The 19,865-nt window shown below is 46.8% G+C and overlaps 1 long non-coding RNA gene and 1 other non-coding gene across 2 annotated transcripts; both read right to left on the bottom strand.

Moving 5' to 3' along the window:
- Positions 1 to 2,388: 2,388 nt before the first annotated feature.
- Trnas-aga36 (transfer RNA serine (anticodon AGA) 36) lies at positions 2,389 to 2,469 on the bottom strand. The gene has a single exon. It is a non-coding gene; the product is annotated as a tRNA-Ser (tRNA).
- A 3,030-nt stretch (positions 2,470 to 5,499) lies between these two features.
- Positions 5,500 to 17,979, bottom strand: LOC102552344 (uncharacterized). Its single transcript, XR_015638222.1, has 3 exons — positions 17,824 to 17,979; positions 11,749 to 11,930; positions 5,500 to 5,843 (listed from the first exon to the last, which is right to left on the bottom strand). It is a non-coding gene; the product is annotated as an uncharacterized LOC102552344 (long non-coding RNA).
- Positions 17,980 to 19,865: the final 1,886 nt, after the last annotated feature.

The following is a 19,865-nucleotide window of genomic DNA, read 5'->3' as shown; positions in this document are numbered from 1 at the left end:
CGATCGACCAAGACACTTTTCAGCTGAAGCTTTTTATGATGATTTTGTGTGTGCACAGTGCTTGCCTACGTGCCGCGGTGCGTCTGCGTGAAGGTCAGAGAGCAACTTGTTGGAGCCCCCCTTCTCCTTCCACTGTGTGGATTCTGGAGAGTACACTCAGGTCATCAGGCCTCATGGCATAACCTTCATCCCACAAGTCTGTCTCCCTAGCCCCACAATAAACACTGCAGATTCTGCTTCCAGAGGTGACCTGAGAGTCCACATTTTATCGAACTCTGAAGGGAGATGGATCCATTTGAGCCAGAGTTTGTGACCAGGACTACACTTGGAATTGTAAGATACTAGAAAGCCTGGCCAATTCTTTTGTTCTTTGAAACAAGCCATGCATTGCTTTGCCTCAGTGCTATAGTAACTACTTGGAAGAAATGGATCTGGACTTCAAGGCCAGTGAAGGTGCTGGCCTCTCATCCTGCACTCAGGCAAGCTGCCCGGAAAAAATCTCCATTGTAACAAACACAGTCAGAGCAAAAACTCCAAACTGTTTTCTAGTCTCTTAGGCTGGTCTAGTCAACTCATCTGGTTGGTTACTTCTGGGTTCTTGGGTGTGCATGTGCACGTGTGTGTGTGTGTGTGTGTGTGTGTGTGTGTGTGTGTGTGTGTGTATTTGTGTGTGTGTGTGTGTGTTTGTGGTACTTCTGTGCAATGCATAGGTCAGAGGACAACTTTGTGAAATCAGCTCTTTGCAACTATTTTTAGGTGGGCGCTGGGCACTGAACTTGGGTCGTAGGGCTTGCTCAGATGAAACTTTGCCCACTACGCTATGCCGTTGACCGAGGTTTCTGGGGCTTGTAGATGATACATTGGTAGCTTCCCTTTGGTTCCCACATGAAGAGTTGGGGCTGTTTATTCTACCTCCTGGTATTTGGCATTTAGTGAGTATTTGTGGTGCACATTGGCACACAGCTATAGCACGAGATACTCTAGGTCTGATCCCATCCTTTGAGCCTAGGCTTTCAGAGTGACCCTGGGAAATTTTGCAAAATTGGGTACCCTAAAAAATGTTGATGGGGCTGGAGAGGAGGCTCAACAGTTGAGAGCACATGCTGTTCCTGTAGAGGACCTGGGTTTGCTTCATAGAACCCAGGTTAGGTAGCTGTATCTGTAACTTGCACTCCTCGGGACCCCGCCCTCTCTCTCTCTTCTAACCTCCATGGGTACCCACACTAATGTGCATATGCCCCAACAAAGACACACTTATACACACATAACTAATAACTTTTTTTTTTTTGGTTCTGTTTTTCGGAGCTGGGGACCGAACCCAGGGCCTTGCGCTTCCTAGGCAAGCGCTCTACCACTGAGCTAAATCCCCAGCCCCGTAACTAATAACTTTAAGTTAGTCACTAAAAATAGATATCAAATACGTATAAGACTAACAAAGCCAATGTTCCGAGAGTTTTTTTTTATAGTACATTATTGTGGTGGTTTAAATGAGCATGACCTCCACAGACTCATATATTTGAATACTCAGGGCCCAGTTTATGGAACTGTCTGGGAAGGATGAGGAGGTGTGGTCTTGTTGGAGGATATGTTTCTCTGGGGATGGGCTTGGAAGTTTCAAACACCCATACGAGGCCCAGTCTCCCTCTTCCTGTAATTGCAGATCAGACGTGAGCTCTCAGCTACTTCTTCAGCGCTGTGCTCGGCTGCCTCTGTGTTCCTTGCCATGAGGATAATAGACCAGCCCTCCAAACTGTCAGCAAGCCCCTACTTAAATGCTTTACTTTATAAGTTGACTTGGGTATGGTGTCTCCTCATAGCAATAGAAAATAACTAAGATGATTACATATCTCGAATGTGGCTATGTCATATTGTTTATAGTAGTTGGGCCTGGAGGAGGTACATGCTTTTAATCTGTGAATTTGAGGTCAGTCTTTGGATTTATTTATTTATAAGACAAGTCCCATACTGCCTGCCCTCTAAGCAGGTCTCCGGTCTGGGTCTTCCAGTGTTGGAATTGCAGAAGAGGCACCACCAGGATGATATTTTCCCCTACCTTCCCCTGCCCCAGTGACAGTCATTGTGAAGAAGGTCCTCACCTCATTGTAGTTGGTTGTTAAACATTTAAAAAAAACATTTAATTTATTATGCTATGTGGTGTGTGTGTGTGTGTGTGTGTGTGTGTGTGTGTGTGCGCGCGCGCGTGTGTGTGTATGAATGTGGGCATGTGACTGCCATGACACCCTTGTGCTGGTTGGAGGACAATTTTCAGGAGTCCTATTTCTCCTTTCACCATGTCTTCAGGTGTGGATAGTAAATGTGTCTACCCATAGAGCCATCATACCAGCCCCACGATTTAGTTCTTTTTTTTTTTTTTTTTTTGGTTCTTTTTTTCGGAGCTGGGGATCGAACCCAGGGCCTTGCGCTTTCTAGGCAAGCGCTCTACCACTGAGCTAAATCCCCAACCCCGATTTAGTTCTTTTTAAAAGAGTTCCTTCACTTGTTTATCGTAGGAGTGTCTGTTGCTATGCTTACCCAGGCATGCTCCTGGGGCGGCCAGACGTTCACATCCAGTGTCTTCCTCAGTCACTCTACACCTTTTTAAAAATTTATTTGTGTTTTGCCTTCATGCGCCACTTGCATGCTTGGTGTTCACAGTGGCCAGAAGAGGGCGCCAGATCCCCTGGATCTGAAGTTAACGATCGTGAGCCACCATGTGGGAGAGCGCACATTGCTTTTAACCACTGGGCCATCTCTCCAGCTCTCTTCCTTTTTTTTTTTTTTGAAACAGCGTCTTTCTCTGAACCTGGACTTCATCATTTGGACTGGACTGTGTGGGTAGCGAGCCCCTAGGACCTTCTGTCTCTCTGTCTGTAACTCCGCTTGGGATAGGCATGTTTGTGTCTGGCGCAGGGGGCGGGTCTCCTTGGGGAGCGGTGGGGCTGTGGAAAATGGAAAGTACTTGCCCAGCTCCTCTTTAAGCCTGCCACATGTAGCCATGTGAGAATGTGGGTGGGTCCAGGATTTAATTGTTTCTAGAGTATATCTGTGTAAGTGGTGGTTCTCTACAGGAACAGAACTGATAGAATGGAAAGGTATACTCATCGGGATTTCCTAGGCTGGCTCACAGGCTCTGGGCCCAGTTGTTCAGCAACTTGTGTCGAAGAATTGGTTGCTTTTCAGCCTATGAGTTAAAGTTGGCGCGCCCAGTCTGGGTGCCAGAGTCCCGGAGGATTCCTGGAGAGCCCAGAGCTCTCAGTGCACATTGGAATCCTGAACAGGTAAAGGAAGGCCTCAGCAGCAAGGCAGACAGATGGTCATGACAGTGAGGTCAGGGCACCTAGGCGAAAGGCAAAGCTTCCGTCTATCTGTGTCCTTTTATGTGGGCCGCTACCGGAAGATGTGGCTCAAATTTAGGGCGGGTCTCACTGATTCAAATGATCCGATTAAGACAATTCCTCATAGAATCACCCACAAGCTTGCATGTTAGCTGATCGGAGTTAATCATCGCGGTGTCAAAATTTGGATTCTTGTAGGATATCTGTATTTTGAAAATTTAGACTAACATTTACTTTTCATGTAAAATATTTCATAGGCCAAGTCAAAGCAAGTCTGAGCTATCAGTTTTCGATCTCTCAAAACAAAGGGCGTCTATCCTACGGTCTGGCTTCCTCACAGAATACATACGTACGTCCGGGCAGGCTGCTAACCTTCCCGGCTTAACTAGAAGCCAGCTTCCTGGACTTGAGGAAAGAGGGAGGGGAGGTGGGGAAGGAGTGGGAAATGGTTTTTATCTTTACGGAGGAGCCAAGGAGAGAGTCAACTCTCTCGGCCTGTGCAGTTATCGCAGCACAGCACAGACTTGGTAATTTGGATGGCTATTAGCTGGGGAGTCAGACATAAATAGCTACATGCATAATTACACTGAGGTATTGAGACAGGCGCAGGGCTCATGCTGCCAGACTAGGGCCACTCCGACCATTGCACCAAGGTGAGGGAGATGGCTGCTAGGAGCATAACAGGGATCATGGCATACAGAGACTGGGGCCAAATGAGCAGGCAGGGCCTGAGCTTGGAAAGCCCCTTTGGCTTCTGTCTTTGCAGGAAGTCAGCCAAGGACTTGGATATCAGGGGAGGGGTGTCATCAGGTGGCAGCACTGAGTCATCCGTGCTGAGCTGAAGGTGTATCAATCAGGAAGGAAAAGGATGGGTGTGGGAGACTGGGTTAGGCTCTGGAGCTTACCTGTGCAGGTATGAGCTAAAGGGGACAGGGTGTGAGCAGGGAAGAAGGAAGGGACAGTCACAAGCACCTCGACCAAGGACTTGGCAGGAAGTGAGGCAGCAGGGTGAGGGAAAGATCAAATCCACGGGGTGGCTCTGCTCCTATCAGGAAGGTGCAGGAAGGCAAGTGACAAGTGAAGGAAGTGGGCTTGTGAATCTGTGCACGCTGCCACCCCTATGCATGTGTGCACACTGCCACCCCTATGCATGTGTGCACACTGCCACCATTATGCATGTGTGCACACTGCCACCCCTATGCATGTGTGCACACTCCCACCTTTATGCATGTGTGCACACTCCCACCTTTATGCATGTGTGCACACTCCCACCTTTATGCATGTGTGCACACTGCCACCATTATCAATGTGTGCACACTGCCACCATTATCAATGTGTGCACACTGCCACCATTATCAATGTGTGCACACTGGCACCCCTATGCATGTGTGCACACTGCCACCGTTATGCATGTGTGCACACTGCCACCCCTATGCATGTGTGCACACTGCCACCATTATGCATGTGTGCACACTGCCACCATTATCAATGTGTGCACACTGCCACCATTATGCATGTGTGCACACTGCCACCCCTATGCATGTGTGCACACTGCCACCCCTATGCATGTGTGCACACTCCCACCTTTATGCATGTGTGCACACTGCCACCATTATGCATGTGTGCACACTGCCACCCCTATGCATGTGTGCACACTCCCACCTTTATGCATGTGTGCACATTGCCACAGAATGGCAAAGTGATGGTCCTCTGCCCAGCCAACTGCAGGACCAGTATGAGGCAGCTGCTCACATCTCAGTTTCTAACCTGAAGACACATCCCAGGCTGCTGTGTTTGACTAATGTGTTTGTGGGCTGAATTCTATACCTAACAAATGCACAGAGAGCCCCTGAGTTAGGCTGCCTTTTTTCTTTTTTGTAACTCTTTCTTTGCTCATTAATTTTCATTATGATTAAGAGAACTAATTCATTATCAAGCCTGGATAATTAAAAGAAAAAAATTGCTATTAATAATCACTTAGGGACCACGGAGATATGTGACACTGTCCCAGGTAGGACATGGGACTCGTGCTAGTCATGCTAACCCTGACTCCCATGAGACAGTGAGGAGAGGAGTGTGTCCCATCCCTGGGCACTTTGTCCCTGGAATTCCTCTGAGTGCTGTGGTAATTATGTATTGGCAAGAACAGTCGAGCCAGGTGTTCTTTGGTTACAACGAAAGCACGAGATTCAGTGTGGCCTTTATTTTAAATACCAAAGCAAATATGGTGGTGGCATCCTTGGGTACATGCCTAGGGAAACCTGGTGACCCCATTGTGCACACAGGAAACTCCCAGAGACCTTCCTCCTTCGAATGAAATCATCAGAGACTGTTATGAAAATGTGAAATAAAAAAACCACCCAGGAAGAGTGACAGCACAGTGAGCTGTCATCCTGATGAATGCCGGCTAACCAGGAAGGCCATCCTCTGAGCTCTCCTGAGCGCCGAATTCCGGATCTAGCTGCACCATCTCATTTAACTCCCAACAGACCCACAGGGTGACGTTCACTGCAGGAGGCAAAGCAGAGGTTCAGTCTGACAGAACCCACTCTCCCCTGCCATAAGACTTCTCCTTCCTTCCCCTCCCTCCCCCTCTCCCTCCTCTCTCCTTCCCTCCCCTCCCTCCCCCTCCCTCGTCTCTCCTCCCCTCCTCCCCCATCACCCTTCCCCTTTCCCTCCTGTGATGGTTATTCATGGTTGTTAACTTGACTACATCTGGAGTGAACTATAATTCAGAAATGCAGGGCACACCTGTGAGAGATTTCTGCCAAGCAATGGAGCCTTCATCTTTGAGATTCCAGCACGTGCAGAAGACCAACGGAGACACCCAGCCTTGGGGGACGGAGCAACTACTGAATCCTCAGATTTCCTAGTCACATCTAGCCATTGTTGTATATATAATTTGGGCTGCAGTCTGTAAACAACTCCAATAAATCCTGTGTGTGCGTGTGTGCGCGTGTGTGCATTCCATACGTTTTGTGACTCTAGAGAACCTTATATACTTCCTTTACCTATCCTTTTCTGTTGCCCACTAACAAAATTTTTTTTCTTTTTTTCGGAGCTGGGGACTGAACCCAGGGCCTTGCGCTTGCTAGGCAAGTGCTCTACCGCTGAGCTAAATCCCCAACCCCTTTTTGTTGTGTTTTACAGTGTCTAATTATATAGCCCAGACTGACCTTGAACTCAACACGGAGCTGAAGTTGGTCTTGAACTTTTTATCCTCTTGTTTCTACCTCCCAAGCGGCTGGGCTTACAGAGATGAGCCACCAAGGCTGCCCTTAAGTAAATCTTTATGGTCATCCAGCTCACAGATATTTTATCCTTAGAGTGTTCTCTCCAATATTGTCTAATAAGTTAGGAGTGTTTGGGTGGGAAAGTAGAGAGCCACCTGGATGGAGCTAAAATGAGGGGTGTAGGGACAGACCTATGGGTTTGCCTAAGCCTGTGTTCCTCCAGAATTAGACCTTAGCTCTGTGTGTCTCCCTCCTTCCCTAACCTTCCTTTCTTTCCTATCTTTCCCTTTTTTTCTTTATATGTTTTTATTTTCTGGATGTCTTGCCTCTATGTATGTCTGCTCATAGGTGCTTGGTGTCTCCAAGACTTCCTAGAACGGGAATTGTAGACAGTCATGAGCTGACAGTGGGTGCTGGCAGTCAAACCGCAGTCCTCTGGAGGACAGACTGGGGATCTTGAACCACAGAGCTGCCTCTCCTGCCCCGCCTTCTGCTGAGACCTCTCAGCATTACAACAGTCATACACTGTCACACCCTGAGCACATCCGCTCCCACCGCCCCTGCCTCGCTCACGGACGGTCTCTGACAGTTTGACTTCTGCTTTCACACACACACACACACACACACACACACACACACACACACACACACACACACGTGTGACTTTTAGATTTATTTCTGGTTTCTGTGTATGTGGTGTGCATGGAGGGTGCTGCTGGTGGAGGCCAGAATAGGGTGTCTGGTGGTCTGGAGTTAGAGCTTGGTGATTGTGAGCCGCCCAGTGCGAGGCTTGAGGACTGAACTCAGGTCTGTTTTCTTAGACAGTGGCTAAAGAAGCAAGAGAAGAATGCTGGGAATTCTCCCTCCCACAGCTTCTACAGAATGCCCAAGCCTGGGTAAGGCAGTGCAGCACTGTATGACTGTGGCTGAAAATCGCTGTGCCTTCTCTCCAGACCCTTCGTAGATGATTTTACGTATAAAATATAGGAACCACAAATGGGCAAAGGCAAATATAGTTTTTCTGAGAATGACTTCATCTTCTTAATTTGATTTATCTTCAATTGCACCCATTTTCCTGACAGTGCCAAAATTTTCTTCTTCTTTATGGATGAATATATATATATATATATGTTGTTTGTTTTTCTTGTGATTACAGCATCTTATGTAAACCCACTGAAATAGGGTGATTGAACCCCAAGCTACATCTCAACTCATCCTCATATTCTCTAAATGCTGTATATAGAAAATGTCATGCCAGCTTAAGGTCCAAGAGGGAGCTCTGATGCTGTTGGGAAAGCTGAAGAAGTGAGGTAAGCCCTCCTTGTGTTTTCCTTTCAGAAGACAATTATCACACAGGGAATCCCGAGATACGTCAGGGTTACAGGATGCGAGGTCAGCAAAGGGATGGCTTTTTTCTTTTTTTTACACCAGTCAGTGAAGTAACAATTTCATTTAATTTAAGCAAAACAGCATCTCACTTCTGAGTCATAGCCGATAATAAAACGCTGGTGTGGGCATCAAGGCAGATGCCTGGAAAGGCAAAACGTAGGTTTTTCTACGCGGAGACACATCTGCGGTTTATCCCACATGTGAACTCCAAAGCAAGATCGTTGCAGGCCCTCGAGCTGAGGGGGTCATACAGTGCTGCACTGCCTTACCCAGGCTTGGGCATTCTGTAGAAGCTGTGGGAGAGAGAATTCCCGGCACTCTTCTCTTGCTTCTTGAGCCTCTGTCTAAGAAAACAGTTCCCCTTTCTTCATTACTCAGTGACTAGGTTAGAAGATAGGGTCTGTCCTTCAAACAGGACAAGACGGTGAAGACAGTCTAGGAGTCAAAGACAGAATCAAGTAAGCCACATGTCTAACAGACACATTGCCCTATAACCTGGATGGATTGCCTAGCTTTGAACCAACTGTCTTACATCTTAGAGTTTAGATGGGGACTGTGGCTCTGTGGTGTTGGTGCCCATATTCAGGCCCCAGGTATCCCAACTGACTCTGTGCTAAACATACAGAATTGTTGCTGGAAAGAAGGACAGGTGGAAGGGAAGGGGGAGAGGGGCAGGATGGACAGATGGACTTAAGAGCCATTTGCTGGAGGAATTTAACTTACTTGCATTTTATCTTTCATTTTTTAGTGTGCACATAGGTGCATGTGTAAATGTGTGTGTGTGCGTGTGTGTGCACGCGTGTATGTACGTGTGCTAGTGCATGTGTGTGCGTGTGTGTTTAGGTGTATATGTCAGAGGACCCCTTGTGGGAGTCAGTTCTCTCACTTCCGTCTCACGGGTTCTAGGGAGGATAGGGCTCAAGTCATTCATCTGTACACAGGCACCTTTGCGCACCAAGTCCTGCCCTCAGCCCCTAATTTGCATTCCAAAGGTCAGTGAAACCTGGTACCCAAGTTGGCTTTTTTTTTTTTTCTTTTTTTCCAGAGTTGGGGACCGAACTTAGGGCCTTGCGTGTGCTAGGCAAGCACTCTACCACTGAGCTAAATCCCCAACCCCCCAAGTTGGCTTTTTATTGCTGTGGTAAAACAGACCGAAAGCAACCGGGAGGAAAGGGTTAATTTCACTTCGCAACTCTCAGGTCGAACTCCACCACCTAGGGAAGTCAGAGCAGGAACTCAGGCAGGAACCTGGAGGCAGGAGCAATCCCAGAGGCCATGGATGGGCACCGCTTACTGGCTCGCTTCCCTTGGCTTGTCTTTCTTTCCCTGCCCCACCGGCCACCACTTCTTTTTCTAGACAGGGTTTTACCATGTGTCAGTGGCTGGCCTGAAACTCACCAGGCTGGATTTAAAGTCATAGAGATCCACTTGCCTCTGTTTCTTAAGCGTGGGTGTGCTTTGATTAAAGGCACACACACCAGTCTGCTTTTTTATACACCCCAGGACTACCTGTACAGGGTAGCATCACCGGAATTGGTTGGCTTTTCCATATCATTCATCAATCAAGGAAATGCCCAATAGACTTGCCTACAGATCAATGTAATGCAGCCATTTTCTCAGTTAAGGTTCCCTCTACCCAGACGACTCTAGCTCCAGTCAAGTTGAACAAACACTAACTAGCTCTCTCAGAGAGGACAAACACAAACTGGATCTGGTTAAAAGTTCAGGTAACTTTGAGTCACTATGCAGTGCTCTTGCCTGGATGTCTAGTTCCTATATTTGTGTTTCCTAGGGGATGGGGGATGGGAGACAGGGATGGGGGAAGTGGGGGGGCATACAGGGCACACTAGAATCTTCCTCAGCTGGTAGGATATGAGAAGTGAGACACTGGCTTAATCTCTCCTCCCCAACTCCCAGCTCTCCAGGTGAGGGGAAAATCTCGAATTAACAGTGAGAGTCAGTTGTCTGCATTACCTCAGGTTTACACATGCACACTTCTGTATATGTGTGCACTTTTGAATACATGTAACCCAGGCTGATCCTGAACTCATGACTGTCCTGCCCCAGCTTCCTGAGTGCTGGCACTGCAGGCACACACCATGACCAGTCTGCCGCTTCTTGTCTCAGCTTTAGCCATTTGATGCTTCGGGATATCACAAGCAAAGTGGGAGATCAGGGTCTCTAAATCCGGGCTTGGTGACTCATACCTTTAATCCCAGCACACCTGAGGCAGAGGCAGGCTGAGCTCTGTGAGTTCAAGGCCAGAATGGACTGCTGGACTACATAATGAGACAAACAAACAAAATCAACAAGCAAAAGTCTTCCCTAATATGTTGATATTTAAATCATTCTTTCATCCCAGTGGAAAAAAGTCTAGCAAAATGTATGTATGTAGTACTGGGCTTCAGTGAGACTTACTGGTTCTGAGACCCAGGTTCTTAGCTTTGTAAGAAAAACAACCTCTACCCTCTTTGACTCTGGTATTGTATTAGAGTGTAGAAGTTTGTATGTGATGTTTATAGAATAAAGAGGGAACAACATGCAGAAAGATAGGCAATTAAAGAACTCCTTCCTCTCCCTGTACCAACTTAGTCCACTAAACTCTTTTTTAACTAACTTTTTTTGTGGCCAGGGAGATAGTAGGCACAATGCTCTCTTTTTCTGTTGGTCTCCTCTCCACCTCTGATTAGTACCTGTGACATTTTTGTTCTCTTTCTCTCTCTCTCGTTCTCTCTCTCTCTCTCGTTCTCTCTCTCTCTCATTCTCTCTCTCTCTCTCTCTCTCTCTCTCTCTCTCTCTCTCTCTCTCTCTCTCTCTCTCTCTCTGTTTAGTTTTGTTTTAGACAGGATTTCTCTGTGTATCCCTGGCTGTCCTGAAACCTGAAACTCCCTTTGTATAGCAGGCTGGCTTTGAACTCAGTCTGTCTTTGTTCTGGGATTAAAGGTACACATACACACACACACACACACACACACACACACACACACACACACACACACACACACACACACACACCCCTCCACGCTGGCTTACACCCCTCCACGCTGACTTACCTACCGTTGGTTTTAAGGTCGACTCACTGCAAATTACAATCACCTGCGTATGAAACCTCACTGGCAGAAGGTTTCTGATGCTTTGAGCAACCACCCATTGTCAGACCTTGCTCAGCGAGAGACAGCCATTGTGGGACTCTGCCACCCGCTGAGACAGCCAGCCTCAAGAACCTGAAACGAGTGCTCTCAGCGGTCAGGAATGGTTCTGACCTTACTAAATAAAGCTGACTTAATGGAGTCTTGAAAGTATGTGTGGTGAAGTGTGTGTGTTTACCCTATTGCTTTCCTCCCTTGAGAGAGCCTCGACTGATTCAGCCCCCTTCCTGCTTCTGTGCCACACGGACTCCGTTGTCTTTCAGATGATGTCTTCTCTCCCTCTTGGACACCCCATTGTACTTTCATGTCCTCCACGGATGAGCACATGCATTCAGACACATGGACATACGACACACATGCAAGTTTAAATCTCCATTCTGCGTGTGAGAGGAAGCATGCATTCTTTGTTTTCCTGAGTGGATTTGTTTTGTCTGGCGTGGTGATGACTTCCAGTTCGACCCATTTTCCACCAAAGGCTTTAATTTCACTGTTTTGACACCCAAAATAAACTTTCCTTGGGAACCTGACTGCATTTTCCCCTTCCACTCATGTGCGGACTGGTCTCACACCTTGGCTATTGTGCTAATAAACTTAGACAGCTCTGATACCAAAGACAGAAAGTTTCATTTTAAAACTACTCACTGATCTCCAGCTCAAGCTTCTGTTCCTTCGAGGATGCTGGAATCTCCATCAAAGTCATGGTCTCTTTGCCCTGAAGAGTTTTGTTGCCAAGTGCAGGTGGGTCACTGGCCACTGGCTGTCGTTATATTTAGATTGCCCCAGATTCGTGTGTCCTGGGAAGCAGTAGAGGCTGCGGTCTGTGCCTGAGGGGGTGGGGTACAGGAGGACTAGAGTAGGATTTAGACATACCACAGAGCCTTTCCTTTGTGCCCTCCATGTGGAGCTCGGGGGAAGCAAGGCAAAGTGGCTGTGGACTTCACCTAAAGGATTTCACCTTTAGGGCGCCATGACCTCCCTGAAGTATCCCAGAAAGCAGGCTCATGGCCCCTCCAACATTAACCCTCTTTTCAAGTTTCCCCTCTGGCAGCTCTGGAGGAATCTTCTAATAAGTATCTTGCATCTGCTAGCTGTCAGCTCCTGGAGTGCAGGGCAAATGCCTCTATTTTTGCTTTGGCTACGCACTTCCTCCCCTGGGCAAGGAGCAGCTGACGGGCTTGAACCACAGCAGGGAGCACTGAGAAACTAAGTCGGGGGAAGCTGTACTCAGAAATATCACCCATTTCAGCTGCAGAGAGCTGGCCTGTTTGGGCCTTCTCTCCAGGATCCATCGGGGCCCAGGAAAACTAGGGCAGAGCCCTCCCGCCTTGCTCCTGTCTCAGTATTTTCCTCATACCTGGCATAGCACCAAACTGCTTTTTAGACAGATAAATGAACACGGCTACAAAACTGTTCCTGACTGAGGTTAGAATCCCAGCTGTTGAGAGCTAAGGCAGGAGGATGGTGAGTTTGAGGCCAGGCAAGACTGAACAGAGAGAGAGACAGCTCCACTCCTGCCCTCAATCCCCACTTCCCCAGTGACCATGAAAGATGGTCACGGTGGCACGGTCTGCAATCCTAGCACCTAGGAAGCAGGCTATTAGGAGTTCAAGGTCATTCTTGGCTACCTAGGAAGTTCAAAGCTAGCCTGGGTAACATAAGGTGCCCGCCTCCTTTCCCCCTTCACAATAAAATAAGGTAACCCTGTATGTAGGAGAAGCAGTCTGAAAACCTATTCAGCTTCAAAACTGTAAAGCTGGAGTCCCCCTCCATGGACGGGTCTAGCAACATTTCTCCTGCAGCTGCTGGGAATGCAGTGGGGCCTCCATCAACAACAGTTTGGGCGAGGTACGCTGAAATCATGGAGGTAGAGTCAGCAAGCTCTTCTCGCCAAGGTTTTAGGATCCTGGGGGTGGGTTTATTACACTAAATATAGGGAATTTCAGTGGACACGAACTCTCCTGAGCAAGACCGCTGCGTCTTTACCGGGAACCATGGGTGAGGGAATGAGTCCGAAGGCTGCTTGTTCTATTCCACTGGCTGGTGAGCGGCCCTGTGCTCAGGAACACGCTCACTAAGGATGTGGTTCAACAGAATCATGGATGTCCTAGATGCTTAGACACAGTCTACTGTAAGTCACAGTAAATGGAAAACTTAAAACTCAACAAATGAAGAGGATTCAGATAACAAGTATCTGCATTTGGCTGGGAAGGCAGCCAAATGATAATGTGTCTGGGATTAATTTTCTTTAAAGGAAAACAAGTTAATTACTCAGTAAATATAGTTTGCCAGACAAGTTTTCTCAAGACTTGGGAGAAAAAAAAATGATTAAAAAAATGCTCATTAGTGATTCAGACAAAGTCTGTTCTTGTTGTTGTTTAAAAGTCACCTACTTTAGCTCAAGAGGCAAATATTTGCTTATATGTGTTGGCCTTACATATTGATATATTTGAATGTAGATTAGGCTGACGATTAATCAGTGTTAACATCCAAAGTTCACTGAAACTGGAACTAGAATTTGCCGAATGCAGGATAAAAGGTCTGTGCCCTGTTAAAAAGTTGAAGTGCTTCGAGGGTTAGACCAGGTTTCTGGGAATCTGGGGACCCTTCGCAGCCTCAGAGCTAACGGAGGCTGACATTCTACACAGTGACCACATGATCTGATTTTACCTAAATGCCAGTTTTCTTCTCTGCCTGCCCATCTGCTATGTGTGAGTGAGGTGAGGAGACTGGTAGACAGGACTAGGCTTCCTACCCATACAAATCCACAAGTTAATCAATACCCCTGCCTTGCCCATTCCGTGACAGAATCTCACTGTGTAGCCCAGGCTGACCTCAAACACCTGTACAACTCAGGCCTCAAACTTGAGTGATCCTTGGTCCTAAAATACCTGGTGATTATAAGTCTGAGCCAGCATGACTGCTTTCTCTCTCTCTCTCTCTCTCTCTCTTTCCTTTCCTCTCTCTCCCTCCCTCCTTTTTACCTCTTCTCTCATATTTTTAAAAATTTATTTACTTATGTCACATACACACTTTTGATCTCTTCATGCACACCAGCAGAGGGTACCAGATCCCATTACAGATGGTTGTGAGCCACCATGTGGTTGCTGGGATTTGAACCCAGGACCTCTGGAAGAGCAGTCAGCACTCTAACCACTGAGCCATCTCTCCAGCCCTCTTCTCTCATTTTTAAGATTTTTTAAATTTTATTTTTACTGTGTTGATGAGTAAGTGTGTATGTGGAGGTCAGAGAACAATGCTCTGAGAGTCTGTTTTCTTGTTCCATTGATTTTAAGGAGGAATCTGCTCATACAAGCCTCCAGCTGGTCCTCCTGTCTCCTCTTCCACCTTAACTGTCTCACCTCGGTAGTGCTGGGTCACAGACATGAACCACTAGTCATGGCCTGGACGAGAGTCACCACATGTGGCTTTTTTAGGTGGGATCTAATAACGAAACTCAGGTCATTAGATCTGTTGGGAAACCACTTTTATTGCTGAACCATCTCCCCAGCCCTAGACTCTCCTTTTAAAGACCTCCACACAGTTTCCTCTATGGCTTCCATGACCACTGGGTGTAGAATTTACTAGATGCCCACTGAAGCTGCTTTTTATAAACTAGAATGTAGGGCTTTGCACTTGGAAAGCAATTGTGTATGTGTTAGTTAATATCCCCTTTTTGATTTGGGAGCAATATTTTGTTACTTAAAAATTAATAGCAATATCACAAAGGGCTTATAAAAAGAGATACATTGGTCTGATAGGCAATTCCATATCGGGCTACGTTTTTATTTGCCGTTACTTTAATTACTCTGATATGATTTTATATGTTTTCATTATTTGAAAGTGCCTTGGGAGTATGAAAGATGTCTTGCAGATAATGTATCCCCATTTTAGCTGGAGCAGGCTAATCATAAGTAGCTGTGGATTAATGCATTTATCACTTAAATTTTCTTTTTAATGCTCTGTAAAGCAAGTAAAATGATATCCCGGGAAGACTGATTCTTCTCCTGCCACACAGCTCCTCCTTAGCAAAAAAAAAAAAAAAAAAAAAAAAAAAAATTCTTCATTAGATCACGAACCTTCCTGGAACCAGGAAAGAATGAAGCCAGCAATATGTAAGAAGTCAGTCTGCTGAGGATTGGAGGCAGCTCCATCCTGCTGACAAGGATTATGGATTATAAGCCAACCGTGGTCTCAGCACCCCTGGAACAGATATCGTCCACGTTTCTTCAGTAGGAGTTGGCCTGATTGGTTCTACCCACGGGGCAAATGTTTCAGAAGGTCGAAAACCTCCACACTGCAACGTGCTTTTTCCCTCATCAGAGAAGCTCTAGAGAAAACTGTGACTCACGGCTGTGACCCCTCCCTTGAGGTGACTTTTTTTTTTTTTTTTAATAACCCACAGTCTCTCCTTTTAGAGAGCCCATGGAGCTGCCCTGCTGCAATGGTCTCCGGTTTATAGAGAGTAATTACAAGGCTTTCACCCCTCAGGAGATGGCTATTGCCCAAGGTTCCTATGGAAATGAGAACTTTTGGGCTAAACCAGTGGCCCTGGCTCCTTAAACAAAGCAGGCCATCCCTACTCCACCACTGAACTGGGAGGAGCTGGTGAATCCCAGAGTGAAGCCAATCCGAGGAGTTTTAGCTTTGGGGCAGTGTTAAATAGGGGCCCAAGCGAAAACAGTTAGGGCAGCCGTGCCAGTCAGTGCTGAGATTCGGAAGTCATGGAAGGAATACCCTTGATGATGTTAAGTGCTCTCCGAGAAAGGCCAGAAGGGCAAATTACACAACCAATCATGAGTCGAGTCCTTCGGAGGTAACAAAGTAGCGGGGCTGCGGTCTGAGCAGGAAGGACAAACCCTGGTGGGCCTGTCTGTCCTTCTGAGGGGCAGACTGTTGAACACCTTGTGCTGCTTGTGGCTCCCCTGCGCTCCAGTCCACCCCTTCGTATGAATGGTATTTGCCCGTCCTTAATGAAGTGCATTAGAAGACTGCAGGTGGGGCTGGAGAGATGGCTCAGTGGTTAAGAGCACTGACTGCTCTTCCAGAGGTCTCGAGTTCAAATCCCAGCAACCATATGGCGGCTCACAACCATCTGTAATGATTCGATAAGATCTGATGCCCTCTTGTGGTGTGGCTGAAGACAGCTACAGTGTACTAAAACAGATTTGAAACCTGCCTATACTGGTCCAAGCACTTTAATTTAAATTTAATCAATTAATTGTGTGCATGTGTGTGCTCTTGCCAAAGTGTGTGGATGTGGAAGTCAAACATTCCTCTTAATTGTTTCCTCTTGAGCAACAATCATTTTACTCACCCAAACATCACCTCAGTCACGTTCAAGTCATTTTATTTTCAGATCACAAGCCAAAGCAACAAATCAGAAGATTGCAAAATATTCATTCCCAGTTGGCCAATTCCTCTTCCTCAAGGAACAGCAGATTTAATTGAAAAAAAAATCAATCTTTAAAAAATTTAAGCTGAATGACTTCAATCCCAGCACTCAGGAGGCAGAGGCAGGTGAATTTCTATGAGTTTGAGGCCAGCCTGTTCTACAGAGCAAGTTCTAGGATAGCCAAGGCTACACAGAGAAACCTGATCTCAAAAAGCCAAAATCAATCAATCAATCAGTAAATAAGGAAAATTATGTGTATGTGTGTCCACGTGTGGGCTATGCACATGTGAATGTAGAGACTCACAGAGCATTGGATCCCCTGGAGTCAGAGGAACTGCATGTGCAACGCCAGACATGGGTGCTGGGACTCTAACTTGCTTCCTTTGCAAGAGCAGTATGACCTTTCAACCACTGTGCCCTCTCTCCAGCCTGAAAATAAAAACATTTTAGTGTATGCCAGGGGACAACTTCCAGGCTCAATCCTCTCCTTCCACAAGGTGGGTCCCAGGGCTTACACTCAGGTTCTCAAGCTTGGTGGTGAGCATTTCAATCCTCCAACTAAGCCACATTATTATTATTATTATTATTATTATTATTATTATTATTATTACTATTTCTTAAATGAATCTGAAAGAGAAAAAAATGTGAGTTAGAGAGCAGTGGTTAAAGGCATGCTTAACCCTTCCAGATGATCCACATTCTGTCCCTGGTACCCATATCAGACAGTGCACAACTACCTGGAGTTCCAGCTTCATGGGCTCTGACGCATGCACACGCGTGTGCACACACACACAACACACACAAACGCACACAAACACACACACACACACACACACCCCCCATACATGGCATACACTCACATAGACATAGAAATTTACACATGATTGAAAGTAAAATAAGTCTATAACTGTTTTACTGTATTTTATGTGTATATGTATGTGCCTGCTTATGTTTATGTGCACCATGTATATGCAGGAGTCAGAAAAGTTCAGCAGAAGGCATCGGAGTCCCTGAACTAGGTTACAGGTCTGTGCTATACATTGCTATGTGGATGCTGGGAACCAAGTCTGGGTCTTTGACGAGAGCGACACATGCTCTTAATCACCAGTCTATGGGCTGCAGAGATGGCTCAGTGGTTAAGAGCACTGATTGCTCTTCCAGAGGTTCTGAGTTCAAGTCCCAGCAACCACATGGTGGCTCACAGCCATCTGTAATATACATTAGATAAATAAAAATTAAAAAAAAATCACTGATCTATGTTTCTGGACCCTGAAAAAAAATCAATTTTGAGCTGTAAAACCTGGACACAGAAGTCAGTCACTTACCCTTTTGGTGGTAGCTTACTGTGTGGCGGGCATCATAACCTTCTGCGATGTTAAGATTTTCGCCTGTGGTTTCCACCACTCCCTTTCCTGTTCCATCTCCTGTTTTACCTTTGACCGTTGCTGTAAAAACAGTTTGGCATCTTACAACACAGGCTCATAAGAAGTATTCACTTCGACCCACTTACCTCCCATTTCCGGAAATTTAACCTAAGGGAAGAAGAGGGAGGAAAAAAAAGATATGTGTGTAATGATGTTTATGTTCACGAAAATGGTTGAAGCTACCTGTGACACAGGACAAGGTTAGCCCTGTGTGCTCTGCCCGGTGGGCAGACGGGAGAGTAGAGATTCAAAGTGACAGTGGGTCAGGCTGCAGTGCTTATCATGGGACTATGCCTGCCACCTTAAATGTAGAGCGCTGGCTGCAAACTGGAGGCAGCGCTTACAGTCAGTAGGCAGGACGCACGCACTGGTAGCTGGGATTACAGGACACTGAAAACGGAAGTGCCGTGACAGAGGCCAGAGAATAAGGAAGCGTGCTCTGCTCTTTTCAAACGCCCTTTGCTCTCCCGGATTCAGTTTGGGTTTTGCTTGGTAATAAAACATCATTGCAAATTGATTCTCGGAGTGGAGCCTGGCTCTGCTCATTGTCCTGTTGGTTATATTGTAACACTCAGGTCTGATCACATGACTTTCCACTTTCACGTCTCTGGGATGTTCTCCTCCTTACTGCCGTTTCTCTTTTTTTAAGGCTGCTGTATTTTCCCAGTGGTACTTCTCCACCGTTTACTGTTTCTGCCCCAGCTAGAACTCAACCCTGGAAGAAAGACCGTTTTAGCGGCCAGTAGGCTTCCTATCTTCCACGCCAGGTTTAGGAGACTATTTGTTGGAGGAATACATCCATCGTCCCCCCACAAGCTTGGTGACCTTCTCTTCATAGACTGTATGTCTGTCACCGTCATCTGCCCTTGCTTTTCTTCCATTCCTCTGCCCCTTCTGGCTTCCGATTGGTGCTTCAGTCCTGTCTGACGGCTGTGGGTTCCCTCATCCACTGCTCGCGACCACTCTTCCCTGCTCACCGCGGCGCCTGCCTGCTCTGCGTAGGGCTCTGCTCAACCCTACCATCTGGCCAGCCCTTACTCACGGTCCGGTTTCTGTTCGCTCTCATGTCTTCTGTTCAGCCCTCATTGCTGCCTGATCTCTGGTGCCCTGACTCCCCATTACTTCTCGTCACGCCTGTTAGAACTTGGGCCAAGGGAACGAGTGGCTTCTTAGTCCTTGACTTGACTTACTTTCTGGTATTCAGTAGGTATTCAAGAAATGCTTCTTGAAGTGATTTGTATGGCTAGGCATTGTAATCAAGTACAGCGTGGGATGGTATAGCATGTTAGGGAAGAGGACAGACTTTCCTCAACACAGCTCCTATATGTCTAGAGACCTCACACATCTCTGGCTGACGTAGAAACAGGAAGACCCCACATTACTATCTTTTTCTGAAAATCCATAGTTCTGGCAAGGCAGTGACCTTAACTACACGGAAGTCTTTCCTGGTACTGTGGATACAATTTTTACCACAGTCTCCACTGCTCTCCACAGGCTGCCCAGCTAATCATCAGACAACAGCTTTGCCACCTTTCTGGTACTTGCTTTATCCAAGCAAATGCTACATCTTCAGCCCTGTTTGAGACAGGGTATCACCAATTTGCTTAGGTTGACTTAGAATTTACTCTGTAGCCCAAATGGGTCTTGTGCTAAAGAACTTCGTACCTCAGTCATCCAAGTGTTTGGGATTAAAGGTGAGTGCTACCAGCCGGACTGGCATATCCTTTCCAGGTCAAACCATACTCCTCTGGCGAAGCCCAATCCTAGCGGCCTTCCACTCGTGTTTATACTAAATATAAGCGAATTCCAACAGAATGAAAAGCCAGTGGCGCATCACGCTCGCTTGTGCGTGGGCATCATGCTCCCAGGGCTTCGCGGCACAGTGAGGAGCAGGGCAAGCAATGAGGTGTGGCTGGCGAACCAGCATGGGTGCGGGAAGCTCT

Source organism: Rattus norvegicus, chromosome 15 (genome assembly GCF_021556685.1).
Source record: "Rattus norvegicus strain SHRSP/BbbUtx chromosome 15, alternate assembly SHRSP_T2T, whole genome shotgun sequence".
NCBI classification, from domain to species: domain Eukaryota; kingdom Metazoa; phylum Chordata; class Mammalia; order Rodentia; family Muridae; genus Rattus; species Rattus norvegicus.
The sequence above is the reverse complement of the archived record's forward strand: the minus strand, read 5'-3'. Positions and strand labels throughout refer to the sequence as shown.